The sequence below is a fragment of the Anser anser genome (assembly GCF_964211835.1).
Source record: "Anser anser genome assembly, chromosome: 16".
Classification (NCBI taxonomy): domain Eukaryota; kingdom Metazoa; phylum Chordata; class Aves; order Anseriformes; family Anatidae; genus Anser; species Anser anser.
The window spans coordinates 10,788,791-10,804,487 of NC_139737.1; the positions used below are offsets into that span (position 1 = coordinate 10,788,791).

General features: G+C 37.1%; 1 protein-coding gene and 1 long non-coding RNA gene across 5 annotated transcripts in view; one reads left to right on the forward strand and one right to left on the reverse strand.

Annotated features, from left to right (window-relative positions):
• Window positions 1-15,697, reverse strand: part of ASIP (agouti signaling protein) — an 85,423-nt gene that overhangs the window by 15,567 nt on the left and 54,159 nt on the right. The window contains exon 1 of one of the 4 annotated variants that reach the window (XM_083801217.1): window positions 13,327-14,706. The exons of the other annotated variants lie outside the window; for them this stretch is intronic. The gene's annotated coding sequence lies outside the window, so the exon portion shown is untranslated. Of the gene's footprint in view, window positions 1-13,326; window positions 14,707-15,697 lie in introns of those variants that run through there. 4 annotated transcript variants of the gene reach the window in all.
• The window catches only part of LOC310882447, a 41,793-nt gene that overhangs the window by 969 nt on the left and 25,127 nt on the right, over window positions 1-15,697 (forward strand). The gene's annotated exons all lie outside the window — the stretch shown is intronic.

The following is a 15,697-nucleotide window of genomic DNA, read 5'->3' on the forward strand; positions in this document are numbered from 1 at the left end:
CTAAAAGTTCACGTACTGCTTTGATTAACAGACATTATCTTTTTGACAAGTCCCTCTGTTCCTTCCTTACGTGTGACTATGTCAGAGGCTCTATGGGTTTGAGTATGGGAATTTTCCTATTTCTATTCTATATAAAACCTGTGTTGTCTTAGATTTGTGTGCTGGGTTTACTCTCTTTGTATATTCTGGAACAGATAGATGTCTTAGTTGTGACATAAAAGTCAAAGTGGTGATTTATTTTTAAGGATCTGAGTTATGAGATACTTAACTTGTGACTGGTAGAGGCTGACATTAGATAACTTTCAGAAATCATTTGGGCAATTATAATCTTCTTGGTGATGACAGCAAAGTGGTAAATCAGAGCAATGATCAAATTATATCTAATAGTAAAAATGAAATAAAATAACACTCTGGCTTTTTCTGTTGATTAATTTTAAGAGATTTGCTTGAAAATCAGAGGATAGAGAGGTTCTATTGGGAAGGTAATGGAAGAAGTGTTCAGAGTGTAATATGATGTCCATTTGCAGTGGATGGAAAGCAAAATGAGTAATAACAGATCTACTGCTAGTAGTAGTTTCTATTGTGTGGTACATGCACAGAAGACTGAGGTTTCTAGACATTGCTCCCACATCTAAGCAAGTTTATATTATCACAGCTATGCTCTGGACAAATAATGGCAGTTGGAGCCATTGGAGTTTGCTGCTACTTAAGGTAAATCATTTGTTACAGTTATGTACCCTTTTAGAAGTGAGAAAATAACATTATAACTAACATTAACAAAAAAAATTAAAAAAAATAACATTATGACTAACTTTGTCTGTGTGTGGAGAAACCTAGCATCAGTGAGTCAGACTTGGTGTACCATATGGAAGAAAGACGTTGGAACAATCTCTGGTATCTACACAAGATCAACAAGGGATCTGAACTGCCTCTACAAAGTGCTTCAAGGCACAGCTTTTTTTGTAGAAGAAGGGAAATCCATGTGTGCCCCATAAGCAGTAAATAAGGATGAGGACAAATGGCTGAAATATGTATTAATTGATAAACTACCCATAGGAAAACAATATTTTAAAAATGGAAAAAAATACAGTCATCAATCTAAGAAAAACTCTAAGAAAAAATAAGCATCATGCTTTAAGGATGGGGAGATTCTCTTCTGGAAAGCAGTGAATCAAAAGGTTTTGGGAGTTGTGGTGGAAATCAGCTCCCAGTGTAACACTGCGGTCAAAAGCGCTCAAAAGCACTTAGCACTTGAATGAGAAAAGAGGACTGACTTCAATAGCAGAGAATATTTATTTGACATTTGGTATGGCTATTACTGGAAGACACTCCGAGAAGAACACTTGTTGAGTGGAAAGAGTTTGGATAAAACAAAAATGATCAAAGGAATGGAAAAGTGTGTCTGAAAAGAGCTCTTGAAGCTCAATCTGTTTGATATCAAAGAGAAACCGTAGAATGTCTCAATCACTGAACATACTTGATATGGATGGGGGGAGGGAGTGGCAGAAGACTTTTCGAGCAAAATGGCAAAGATATAGTGAGATGAAGTCACTAGAAATAAAATTCAGGCCTTGAGTATTTCCAAGCTCTTGACTATTCTGGTTCGTTAATAATTATGTTTTAGAACAACTGCCCAAAGGCTGAAATGAGTTTTCTATTACAAAGACTTAAAACAATAGATTTTTTTTTTTTTCTTTGAACTAGGAAATGAAAATTCTGAGCCAAGCTGCTGGTATTTGCATCATTGTCTCTGTTATGCAATAACTACTAGTGAGACCTTCACTTTTATTTATCATTTTACAAGTGTCTGAACCTGTGCCAGGAGTAGGAATGTTCATTTCAGCTTGGGCATGCAAGGGGTACACTTCTTCTCGCTGGTAATCTTGGAGACAAAATGCGGTGTTTGCTGTTATTGCACTGCCATGTTTGGTTTTCCTACTTGCTCAACATATATCCCCTGTTATTTATTTCAAAGTGTGGTGTTTCAATTTTTTTCTTTTTTTTTTTTTTCAAACCCTGAGATCTCTGAAACCCCTCTAACTCCAGGAAAATTGATTGTTTTTATCTTGAGCATCAGGCTTTGAGTCAGGCATACTGAAGCAGCATGCCTCTGAATCCTAGAGAACATACATTGGGAAAACAAGCTAAACAAGCTTTGAAATTCAACATTCAAAAGATTAAAAAGTTTAGGGCAAATCCCTAAATAATATATATGTGTGTATACGTTAATTTTGTACTTTGTTTGTACACTGTATTCCCTCAAATGCAAAGTGTATTGTTTGCAGATGATCTGCCTGGAGCTGCTTCTATGCCACTTTTTATGAAAAGAAGATAGACAGTAAGTCTCTGCTGATCCAGCATGGTTTGGGATCTGAAAGGCGACTATGGATTCTTTCTAACTTTTTAAAACTGATTACAGGCATGAGCTGGATCTGGTCAGCTCAGAGCTTTATTTGATTTTATCAGATGTCACAACTGATGATTCAGTGTGGGTTACTGTGCGTGCTTCCTCTCGGTAGGATTTGTCACCTTTAAAACATTTGTTTTTAAGGCAAGTATATTACTGCCACCTATAAATGTGTCTCATTGGTGGCAGCAGCCTTTGTAAGGGCTCTGTGCTGAAAGAACCTACCTGCTGCCATCAGCCGCTGGCTCCTGCAGCCTGCTCTGAGCTCAGCTCCGTGTGGCAGGGTTGCTTTACAGTGGTGCAGGGAATACATCAGTGGTGGACACGTGGCAAAATCCACTAAAAAGTGTGCTTTACAGGCAAAAAAAAAAAACCACTACAGGTTTATATGAGTACGTATCTTCACATATCTTAAACCGAATACTTCTATTGATGGGATGAAACCTTGCTTAATATTTTGGAAAATAGTGAAAATGATCACGTTAAATAGATTTGAAATGCTTAATTAAATGCTGTTATTAATATAATGGTTTCCTTAGTATTTGCAGATGAGTGACTTTTTTTTTTTCTGAGATGTTTTTTGTCACGAGTTATTAAAAATGCAGAGAGAAGTGAGTGAAAAGGTGTAGTGAGCCCTGTTGGAGCAGGGCACTGCTCCATACTGCCTTCTGCTTCCTTAGGTCTCTTTTATTTAATATGAATTAAGTATATTTAAAATTTTAACCCACAGTCAAAAAAATATCAGAAAGAAAGTGTGATTTGAAAAATAAATTGCAACTGCTATTCAAGAAGTCAGTGGCTTTTTCCATTAACACATTTCTTAAAAACAGCAAATGAAAAACATCTTAAAAAAAAACAACAACAATGCAATAAGTTTCTTATGCAGTATGTATACAACACAAGCACATATATATGCTTAATTAACAAGATGTTAATTATCTCAACAAAAATTTTAGTAGATTTTTACCCTGAAAAGTACAGAGAACTAATGCATGTAGGTCTGCATAACGGATCAAAGGAAATACTAACGAGAAAAACCTATACTGAAGTTGGCATTTTTTTCCAGTTTTCAAAGTGAATAGTTTTTCTTGCATATATGAGAACTGTATCTTTTTTTTTCTGGTTATCTTCCCTAGCCGTGATTGCTTTTCTATTTTTATGTTTGAGCTGGGACACTCACTAAAGATTTCTGAGCCCGTTTCAGTATAGAAGAACAATTCCCATAGAGTGGGAGATGCATAGGGAAGGGCAGCCTTAATATTTGGAAACCCAACAAAGATGCATGTTTTTTGTAAAACAAACAAAAACACTAACAACAGAACAACCAATAAAACATGTAGCCTCCAAAGAGCTTTTGAGAGAAACAGTGAAAACAACTGCCCAAGATGTTATGAGGAGACTTCAAACTATCCAAATAAAATGCATGCAACTATTTAAAAAAAAAAAAGTCAGATTCTACAGTCATACTGTCTTTATAGAAATCCTCCTGTCTCAGTCAGAAGTCTTTCTGATATTAAGATGGTCCATAAACTACGAAAATATCAGAGAAGCAACAAATTCACTTTTGAAGCTATGTGATAAGCTATTACTTTCATCATATAGCTAAAAATCAAAAGAAAAAAGAGCAGTTTAATATACAAGGAGAAAGGAAGAGGGGGAAGCAAAACAAACAAAAAATATCAGGACAGCAGTAATGAACGCATCTCTTTAGGGAAATAACAAATGTCATGAAACGTACAGATAAACTGAAGTCACTATAAAAACCAACAGAATTAAATTGTGAAGAAAAATGCTGGTATTGAAAATGGCAATCATAAATCATGTCTACATAGAAGCAAGCAACAGCTGCTTTAATTCTCATAAAATTATATCATAATATTATGAACAAAATATATTTTAATATCTTTTATATAAGATATTTTTATATATGAATACTATTAATACTAATTGTGGAACACTAATTATAAATACTACGTGCTATAGGGAGAACTTACAGAGCAAATTAGAAAAAGAATTACAATCCAAAGTTTGAAGAAAAAAACATTACTGTCCCCAAAATAAAATCTAAAGCCTTAAAATCATTCAGGAATTATAAAAGCTTCAGGAAAATAAAGATTTCAGTGTCATGCAGTAAGTTTATTTGTTTCACTTGGAGGACAAAAATTAAAACTCTAGTGAACTTCTTCAAGCAGTGGAGAAATACAGCCTCGGAAATGTACTTAACATTAAAATCATAATACAGTAGTGCATAGAGATAATATAGCATTTAAAATAAATATTTTCAGAAGAAACTTAGATATATGTCAACTAAACTAAAGCACAATTTGCAACAAAACTCAAGATACAGATAGATCAAACAGAAACAAGGCACTCTAAACCGTGGACGATGCTGAAAAAGAAGAGTTTGAAGCCAAACACAGAACGGGAGCAAATAAATGCAAAAAAGTAAAATATCAAAGTAAAGACAGTTTCAGAACTTCGCTGCTTCCCACACCATGAAGATAGATTTGCACGACTGGTAAGAATGTAAAGGAAGACAAATATCTCTGGTGCAATGTAGCAGTAAAATGCAACTTTTTACATCCAAGCAATACAGTGGAAGTTAAATGCCCTGCAGAAGAGGCTAAACATTTTGGTCCTACCAAATTAACAAGCCGCTATTCTATTTATCAGGCTCAAATGACACTTAAAGCAGCTGTTCTCCCTTGTTCTGCTGATCTGCAGAGAATATAGGCAAAGCTTTTGGAGTTGTTTTTAGTCCCTTTTCACTGCTGAGCAGCCTGTTTTAAATATCACCTCCTCCCAAAGCAGTGCAGAAGTGTTTTCTATGTATTAGCCTGTCCATTGTGGTTATAATTTTGTCAGCTATTCTCTTCTACTTGGATTTCTGCTTCTTCTCAGTGCTTTTTTTTTCTTTTTTTGAACACCCTTCTCTGTCTAACTGTTGCTCTGAAAAAATCTGTTGGAAAGTTGACCCTCAGCTCCGCCTCTTTCTTCCCACTTGAAAACCAGGGGGACAGTCCTGTTGCAGCAGTCTTCAGGCAGAGGCATTTTCAGCTGATGGTAGCAGAGAAAAGGCAGCTAGGGGTTGTTTTCTGTCACTATTGTAGAAACAGTTATGTAATGGGAACAACTGAAAAGACCTGCTGGTAGAAATCATGCTCGTCAGACCTTATTAAGGGCCCGTTCCTGCAAGGGACGGTATCGGGCAGCCACACTCCCTGGAGGGATCATTGCAGATGCTGGGTATGTGTGTGAGCAGATCTGCAGCAGTTGCCTGAATGCGATAACAGTGGTGTTTTAAACTCTACTGCAATGAGATAATTATAGCTGGAGCAACGTAGAGGAGGAAAGGTGGTTTTTGTTGTCTGTATGTTCGTGTGTGTTTTAAAGTTTAATAATTGCATGTGCAAAAACCAGATGAGTTTACCGGAAATGGGACACAAGTATTTGAAATGTATCAAATGTCCCTCTATGATTTCAAGGCTATAATTGTGCTTTCCATACACTACAATTGTACCCTGTAATGGTATATTAATCCTTCATGCTGGCTATTTTACAGCCATGTGTGCCTCACGTGTGCCACAAGCTGTTTTTGTTTTTTATACCTACTTGGTTGAGTTCAGTGCAATGGGATAGATGGAAATAATTAATCAGGAAGATGTTTAGCCACTGACAAAGCTGCAGCCTAGGGCACCAAGACTCGCTTTAGAATAAGCAACAAAGTGTCAATTGGTTTTTGTATGTTGAATGGGGTGGTGGTGGGGGGGGGGGGGGGCTAATATGAAATAAAGTCGTGTCTCCTTTTGTCTCTGTGTGATTAACAAGCCGTTTGTGAAGGCAGTTGTTCACTGTTCCCTCTGGATCTCATAACACAGCAAGGATTATTTCTGAATAGGAAAAATACCTCCTTTGGCTGTTCTGTTCTTTTGTTTTTCTTGGTATGTCTCCTAAAGCATGGTAGTTTAGGTGAGAAAGAACACACTGAGATAACATGAGCTGAGGATACGGGTTTATAAACATTTGTAAAAAGCATGGGGAGATGGGAATTGCTGGAACAACTCCACGCACGCCATGTGTTGGAAAAACTTGCAAAAATCATGAGATTAAAAGAACACTTTGCTGACTGCAGCCATGTATTTGCTTGGTTTAAAATACTGCACTTGTATTATTCTCCTAGATATCTGTCATGGCTGATTTTGTAAGAAACTCCTGTTACTAGCAGTATTGGATGCCTATTCCATTATAGGCTAGCTTATTTAAAAAAAATAAATCCTCAATTTCTGGAGATTTCATGTTTCCCCAGTGTTACAGTTCCAGTTTTCCTGCCCCAGAGTGAAACAGAACAACAAAGAGGTCAGGGTTGTGCCATTTAAAAATAATAATAAAAATAAATATATGACACAAATATGGAAGGTGAAATGCTAAAGGTACAAAAAGCCCATAAATGTGCTTTAATAGATTGCCGACACAATTTAAAATGAGTTAGAATATTTAAATGCTTAAAAGTAACTATGGTTTAGTATACTTTCCTGATTCAAGGTCACCTTATTTTGCAAATAAAGACATCAAAAGCAGTTGTAAAGTCACAGAGCAACAATTCCAGATTTACATGAGGATAATTAGAACCGGAGAATAAAATTTGACCCAAACTCAGCTTTTCACAGAAGACTTGCATAAACATACAATATCAATGAGAATAGATACGGGGTATCATTAATTGAAGCAAATTTATGGTGCTGATGTAGACTTCCAGCGTTTAAATTAAATCCCACAGGGGTGGGGCAAGGGGGCTTTTCACATCTTTTTTTTTTTTTCCAAATGGAAAGACTGTATAAGTCAATGAAAACCTTCTGCATCCAGGATGTCTCTTTTGGAAGAGCAGTTGACAAAATGTGTTTTCCTATGTTTTGCTCCGATATTGTCAAACTAAGATCTCTAAGTGCAATCAGAGTAGTAACTAAGAAGTTAGTACTTACATCATAAAGGAATAAGAGGCAGCTATACCTCACATTTATAACATGACTTTAAATTAAAGCTAATTAATAGCTTTTTACTAAGATGTGTTGCTTTAGTATGGCAGTAATAGCTCCTCATCATATTTTTTTTCCCTAAGTTTTTTTTTTTTTTCATAGGAAACCAGCTAATTCTGGCCAAGCTGCAGTGCTTTGGAAGCCAGTAGAAGCCTTTTAAGAACTTGGCCAGCTGGCAGATAACCAGTTATTTGTTCAAGCTTGCGTATGATGCCATGATTTGTACTATGGAAATAGGGACGTGTGGGGCAGTCTCACATGTGTAGACTGTTTTGCTTGCAATCCTTTGATTATCTAATTCAAAGTTAGTTTCTCCATTTTGGATTTGAAATGTGTGTAGATAACTTTACACAGATTTTGTGACATCAGTTTAGGCAACTTAGTTAAGATTGGACGTTGCTTATCTGTTTTTACAGACAAAACGTAGCAAAAGGTCTTCAGAAGCCATCACGTTTGATGTTACTCTGTCAGTAAAATGATATCACGGAACATTTGGGGATTGTTTTGTTCCTACTGAAGGAAACAGCACACAGCCTTCCTTTTTCCAAAAAGCATCCAGAATGTTAGCTCATCCTGGAGCACTTAGGGACTACCCTCCAACAGTACCTGCACAAAGGAAAAACGTGTTCAACGACCAGAAACATGGGCAAAAGATGTTTTCTGTGTTACTGAACATGTTTGAGATGCTCGAGGAGCAATGTTTGAGGCAAAGAGAATGAGCAAATGTGTGGTGTGGTGAAGGTGAGAAGTAACCTAGGACAGTGGGAGGAAGATAGGCTGACATGAACACAGTGTATTGATGTTTTCATTCATCCTTCTCTACTTATCTTCAGTTTTGTTGGGTGATGAGTATAAAATGACATAGCAGTAGAACCAGTTGAATTGTATGAGTTGGAACATTCTCGTTTTTTAAAATTGACAACTATCAGTTATCACATGAAAAATTTTAAAAGCAATTAAATATTTCAAAACGAAAAAATGTCTATTAAAACATTGTGCTGATATCCGCAGGGGAAACCTATGGTATCAACAATTTCCTTTCTTTTGAAAACACTGTTCTTATTTTTCCATTTTAGAACTTCAAAACATTTTTTTTCCTTTCGAAATGAAAAATAGCATAGTCAAAATTTCCCTTAAAGGAAAACCTATTTTTCAGACAGTGCTTATTAAGGCATGATTCTTCTTAGTTTCTATTCCAGCACCAAGTCACAAAATCTGTATCTCCTTTGTAAACATTTATGGGATTTAATTACAAGATAATTACAAACTTTCTCCTTTAAAAAAAAAATCAAAAAAAAGAAATCCCAGGGATTTGTTCTGTGCTTCTTTGAAATAAAGCTCAGCTGTCACTCTGGAGAGTCTTAGATTGTCAGGAACATTGGTTTGCATTCACAGTACCAGCCATTGTAACCTTGTGGAAAACCTGTGTGTGCATCTGCATTTGTGTGCCTCCTCCTCTTCTCTGTTTGATGTCAGTCTGTTTTTTATTCTCTCCCTGTCTAGCTTATGTTTTCTATTGTCTTTTTTTGTTTGTTTTTTAAAGAAAAACAAAAAACTTTCTTTCTTTACTTCTTCCTTCTTTCCATAGTTGTTTTTACTTCCTCTCCTGTACTATCAAACGAACATAAATTATTTTTTCACACTTCTTTTTCTACCCAACTGTTTTCAATTTTCCTCAACTCTCCAGAGTCCTTTCTTCTTGACTTTCTCCAGACTCTTATTTCCCCTTTGTTCACTTTTATTTTTTTCATTAGGCTTCATTATTTTTATTTTATTAACCATACTGTTTGCTCTCATCTGTTCCCCCTGTTTTACCATCCTCTTAATATTCTCAATTTCTCCTGGCTCCCTCACCATACCCTTCATCACATCCCTAACACAACACGGCACAGCATGTTGATTCTTTCCTAACTGCCTCAAACCTGCACCTGGTACCCCTTCTCACATGCACATCTTTCTGCAGTTGTTTTTGGTTGCATTAGGACGGGGATGAGACAAGGAGTTTTTCCCTGTTCCCATGAGGATCTGGAAACACGCGGTCTGTAGGACATTCAGATGTGGATCTCTGCAAGGTCCATTGAGCAGTTTGTGGATAGTTACAGATCATATTTTAACTGACCCATACTACCCTAGAATAAAGACTTGATGTCTTTCATGGGTGTATGAGATCAGACTCCTCTCCGCAACATCTCTTTGATTTTGAGATTGTGCTTATGTGAGAGAAAACAGCCTGGTCTGCCCTCATCTCTTCACATTCATACAATGTAAGAATTTGCAACTGAGGGAAAACGTTATATGCTTTTATCAGGGAACTATTGCTATTCTGGAAAACTTCGAATGAGAAAGAAGCCTGGCATAAAGCCAAATTGATGTCATTTACAAGACTCTCACTGATTTTAGTAGAAAGAAGGGTGTCTGCTTCTGTGATGGTAACATTGGCAGGTGATCTAAGCACGTTTGCTAGAAGGACAATCTGGAGGGAGAATTGCTGCTCTTCTCCAAGAGAAGTAACACTTGTCTTTGGGCAACCTCTTTTTCTGATCTAATTCTTACTTTGTTGTTGTGAGTAGATGCAACAAAGATATGAAAAATAAGAAATGAAAAAAATAAGATATGAAAATAAGACTTAATGCACACCTAGCTTTGCAAAAAATCAGTGGGAGGCAGTTTTACTGCTACTTCTGTGGAGTCGCACAGCTAGAAAATTAGTTTCTCTTGTAATAAACAAGGAAGAAGACAGGTCTATTTGGAGAATGATCAGAGAAGCCTTAGCATTTGGAGAAGTGATACGTGATATGGTGCTTACAAATGAAATAGATCTGCTTTTGAGTAAAATATTATGAATAGTTGCAGAACACTTTAGTAAAATAATACTACATCCATTCAGAAAAAAATGCCTTATCTTTAAGCTTGAGAGGTTTGGTATTTCATAGTTTATCCTTAAAGCTGAGAAATCAAAGGATACAATTTCAGTGGAAGCAGTCAAAACTAGTAACATCAACACGCAGCTACAGTTATTTATGTAATAACAAGAAACATCAGAAGCTTGCAATGTTGTCCAACTGATGCCATGGTCATTCCCTCATTCTTTTTCATTTCTATGAAATTCATAATGTAGGTTGTCTTTCACTCCCTTGATCTATAGTATTCCAGACAGATTTAACCATATTTCTTTATTTGTTGCCCTAACTTTCCGAATTTCCTCCCTGATGATGTGCCTGATCTGAGATATGAATTTTGCTTTGCAATTTAAATGCCTTATTCCTCAGAGGAAAGAAATATAGAGAGTATGTTGATAACAGAATTGTTGAAAATATTAAAACATTGAGATTGGAAAAATATTAGGCAGTGTTGATTAAAGAGCTTAAAAATAAATCCATGCCATCTCTCATTATGCTCCTTTAATAAAGTTATCTACCCATCAAGAGTTAATCCCAACTTTTTTGTCGTATTTAATCAGAAAGGGGTTTAACTGAAGGCTAAATGTTTAAAATTTACTTTATAAACTTATTTGTCTTGCTTCTGCTTATACTGAAATCAGTGGTAAAACATTAGAACATGTGTCCTAAAAATTTATTTCACTTCTCTGATGAATAGAGAGTATGTACAGTATTCATAACAGAGCTTCAAGAACAGAACAGGTAGAGTGGAGCATTTGGGATAATGCAGGGAAGAAGGAGGCAATTGCAAAATAAACTTAAATCTGGCAGGTATACATTAATTACTGACAGTATTATTTTGTGGATATGTAATTTGTTGCATCTGTTTCAACTCTGATTGCCTCCATGATAGGTTTTTAGGATTGAATCCTTGAATTGTAAAGATTTGGGGGAAAAATATTTTCATTACTTACTGAAGTACCTGCTATATTGCTGGTCATTGCATAACTAATTTGTGGTGCATCTTTATGCCTCAAAATGTCAAATATATACACAGTATACATCTGATATATAAAATGAGGTTTAGGAAGTGTTTCAATTCTTACATTCATTACATTAATTCTTTGAATTTTAAATTGCAAACTCTAGTGACAGTCATGACCGTGAAAGGAAAAATAACATTTTAATGACATAGCTGATTTATATCTTGCGTTCATAGCTTTGTTTATCTGGATTATAGTCATAACACTTGCCACATCTTAGATATGTCATGCACTTTGAGAGGTGTATTTAACATTGCAGCCTGGTTTAATGCTTAGTGTTTTGGAACCTCCAAAACAGATTCTAACTGTTCTACTACATCTAATTTGTAACTAAACATAGAAAAGGATTTTAAGTACCTCATAGGATTAAATTAACACTCCCTCATTTCTCTGTTGCAACATTTTGTATTGTAATGTTCTCAGTAGTTCTACTCCTTTTTTCACAATAAATCCAGTATATTTTTTGTTGCAAAGGAATTAGAAGGGAAGGGGGGAAAAATAATAACCCAAAACCAACTTTACCACAAACTTTGTTTCCCGCCCCCCCCCCCCCCCCCCCCCATTTAAAGCTACTTGAAGTGAATTGTTGATTTAATTGTACCACAAAAAATTACCTGAACTTGCCATCCTCCCTCAACAAATGGAATTAATGTTATTGGAACCTTGGTAGGATTAATCTTAAGTCATAAAAGTCTATAGCTGCTGAGCACCTATTCATTAAATTCTTCAAATAGTCAAAACTCCTACCTTTGATTTTTCTATATGAGAAAGGCAACTGACATCTGGTCCTTGTTAATGCCATCAGTGTGTTTACAGGGTTTAGAATTCTATGTATACCAGGAAAACATCAAAACATCTTGCATAAATCTGAACATATACACTATGTAACATTTACAAATAAGAGTTTCTGGTTCTGAAAGAGGGCAACTCAAAAAAATAAATAAATGAAAAAAAAAACAGCAAAACCAAACAAACCCACCAACACCACTCTAACATTCAATTAGATCAGACAAAAATTTTAACTCTTCACTATGAAGAAACTTTCTTTTTGTCCAATAATATAGAGTTTGAGGCCAGTACAAGACAAAATTCTGAACACATTAAAAATACATTTCTAAATATCTTTTGACATACAGTCTAAAGTGTCCAACTTCTGAAGGCAAAATGGTCATTTGAAAAATGGAAAAAAACCACTATCTTGCCCATAAATGACAGTTGCAGAAATTAATGTTTTAATTTAACTAAAACTTATTTTCTTCATTTCAATATAACCAGTTTTTATTTCACAAAACTGGTGAATAATTATTACCCTTCATGTTCCAACTGACCAGTGCTATTACTCCCAGAGTAGATGATATATTTCTATATATAAGCAGAGTGTTTAAACCATAGATTTCTCTGGTCCCTGCATTTTCATTTTATCTTGCTAAACAACTCCATATTGCACGTAAAATTCTTGCTGGAACTATATATCTTCTTAAAATATTTCATTGTAATTTAGAAAAAGAATATGAAAGTACAAACTTATGAAAAAATTATGAATAAAAATATAACATCCATTTAAATAACAAAACATTTACTCACCTCAGGCATGTAGCTGAGGAGAATGTACTTCCAGCCATATTTGAAAGTCATAGCAGAAGTGCTGTACATTGACCGGCAGTTCTGGCTTTTCTCATTGCAGGAGACTTCACTACAAGTCAGGTGAAACTAATCCTGCTAAATCCTTTGATAAATCCTTTGATTTATCTAGAGCTTTACAGGTAGCTAAGGTTTTAAGGCCTTTCTTTCTCTTAAAAAATAAGTGACTGACAAAAAAGAGGTAACTGTAAAAGAACTGCAGTAGCACTAACGCATCCTGGCATTGTAGTAGCCGCCTATGGGCAGAAAGGACAGCAGGATGTGCTCAATAGATTTTGTTTAGCTGTATTAGAAATGAACTTCCAAAAGTGTTTACTACATACCTTTCTTACCGGTCTTCAGCTGTCTGTATTGTTAATGTTCTGGTTCTGCTTCCTTTTCATATAAATCAGAACTTACAATCCATGAACTGAAGATGTGAGAGGACTTGCTTATACTGAATATTGAAGTCATGTTGGCAGGGGTGGTACTTTTAAAGGGTTATAATTTTTTTCCCTCCCTCTCCAACGCAAATGTCAAATGGGACTAATGCTGTCAATTCATGTGGTCCTTTGTATGTACACAATAGAAGTTTGTACATCAGGTATGCAAGATGTAAAAGACCTGGTATATAGTTCTAGAGGAGCAAGCAGCTGATACTGTCGAAGCGTAACGTGGTTTTTGCTCAGACCTGTTGGTTACTTGTCTCGTGCCTTTGGTATTGGCACCTATTAAAAGCTGAAAGTGAAGGCCTGAAGGCTTTATTTGGTGTCCCTTTCATAGCAGGTTCTAATCACAGAAGGAGATCTGTGGGTTTAGTACCTTTCTTTTCGGAGGGGCAGGGCATTTGATTATCTTGACACTAAAATCAAGCCACTGAACACTTGGTTTCTGTCCTGTGTGTGGTGGGGGAGAAAGGTTGATGAGCTCTGGGGGAGTGCAGAGAGGGCAAACACCTCTTGCTGATTCCTTTGAGTTCCCTTGCCAGGAAGTCCTGGTTTAGCTCCAGGGCTCTTCTGCCAAGGATGTTGGTGGCTTATAGATCTATGTGCAGCTGTGGGCCTGGGGCCGCTTTTCCTTTGCCCCCTTCAACAGCTTGGAAACCTCTTCCTTCCCCAACAGAAAAGCATTTTTCCTCCCCGCGCCCCTTCTCCCCCCCCACCACCCAGCCCAGGACCATCACTGATCCCAGAAGTGCTGCAGCTCTGCTCCAGCAGTGTTTCAGGAATCACAGGACTGCCAACAGCTAGCAGCAGAGGAGGGGGAGCGCAGTCTGGCTCTGGCTCCTCTTCTTTCCCCGCTCCTATCACACTGGTAACACTACCACAGCCTGGAGACAGAGAAGAGATGGGGCAGGGATGCCGCAGGGTTAAGGATAAAAAAAAAAAAAAAAAGACGGTCTGAGTGGGCTGTGTAGGGTGGCAGAGTGAAGCAGAAAGCTACCATCATGGATAATGTGACTATATGGGTAGCTGGTATGTGCTTGTAATGTGCCATCAGCATCGCTACTGCTGTGGTGTCGGTACCTCATCCTTCCCCATGCTGACGGCGCTGTGTGCTGTGCGGGGCCTGTCCTGAGCCACGGCCCTGCCTGGTACCTGCTGGCCGTGGACTTCAGGGACATGACCAAAAGCCTCTCATACTTGTGAGCCTGGGAAGAGCCCACAGCATTTTGTACAGTTTGATTCACAAGGTATTCACCTTGTCCAAGCCATGCTCATAGAAAATGTAGATATGGATAATGCTATAAGATAATGCTTTTAGATGGATAATGCTTTCTCCTTCCTCCTTCTCACCCTATGTTGTGTGAGGGCTGGGAGGGAAGGCTGTTCTTTACAGCTACCAAATGGATGTGGTATTGACGAGAAACAAAGGGGTGATACCAGGACAAAGGTGTGGATAAGGTCTGGAGTTGTAGCATCCAAACCAATTCCCTCTTCCCTACTGGCTAGGGATATGATATTTTGGTGAGGTGAGTCCTGTTCTGCAAGACCTGCTTGGTTGCTGTTCCTTCTGCTAATGGGGCACCAGGCTAATGGGGCCTGGTGTAGGTTCCATTCTGTTTCCCTTTCTGCAGCTCTGCCTCTCTGATGTGTGGGGTATTTATTTGAGTGGAAAATTTTGTTAAGCAATTACTAAACATGAATAAACATCACGCAGGCTTAAAAAAAAAAAATCCTTCTCTTTGGTTGCTTTTTATTTTTGCTAGAGGCATAGCAGTGGTGCTGGGCATTGCACATGGGAAGCTGTGCTTTTTCACAGTTCAGAATGTACCACACACAGGCTGTGAAAGCACGTCACTCATTGCTCCATGCAGGGAATGAGCTACGCATATAGGCAATCTTTCCTCAAGTTTTCACAAAGGGGAAATTAAAAAGCAGAACAACTTCTTGAAGCAGATAAATGCTTGAAGATTGGAACCTTAAAAACTGTTGGTGAACAGTGGTTGAAAAGAGTGATATAATCCAAAACATGCATTCTTGGATGTTCTTTCAGTGAAAAGAACTTTCTAGGATGTTTTGGTTGAGTTTTGGAACTGCACAGTGCTGGATTTACACTTTTATTCTTTTTCTTTTTAAAGGCAAAAACAGGCAATTTGCCTTTTTTGTATTTTCCTGACATTTTTGCCCTTGTTTTGGTTTATCTGGTTCGCATCAGGCTGAACCTGGCCTAATATATGACTTGCATATAACTCTGCCAGAACCAGCTGGAGGC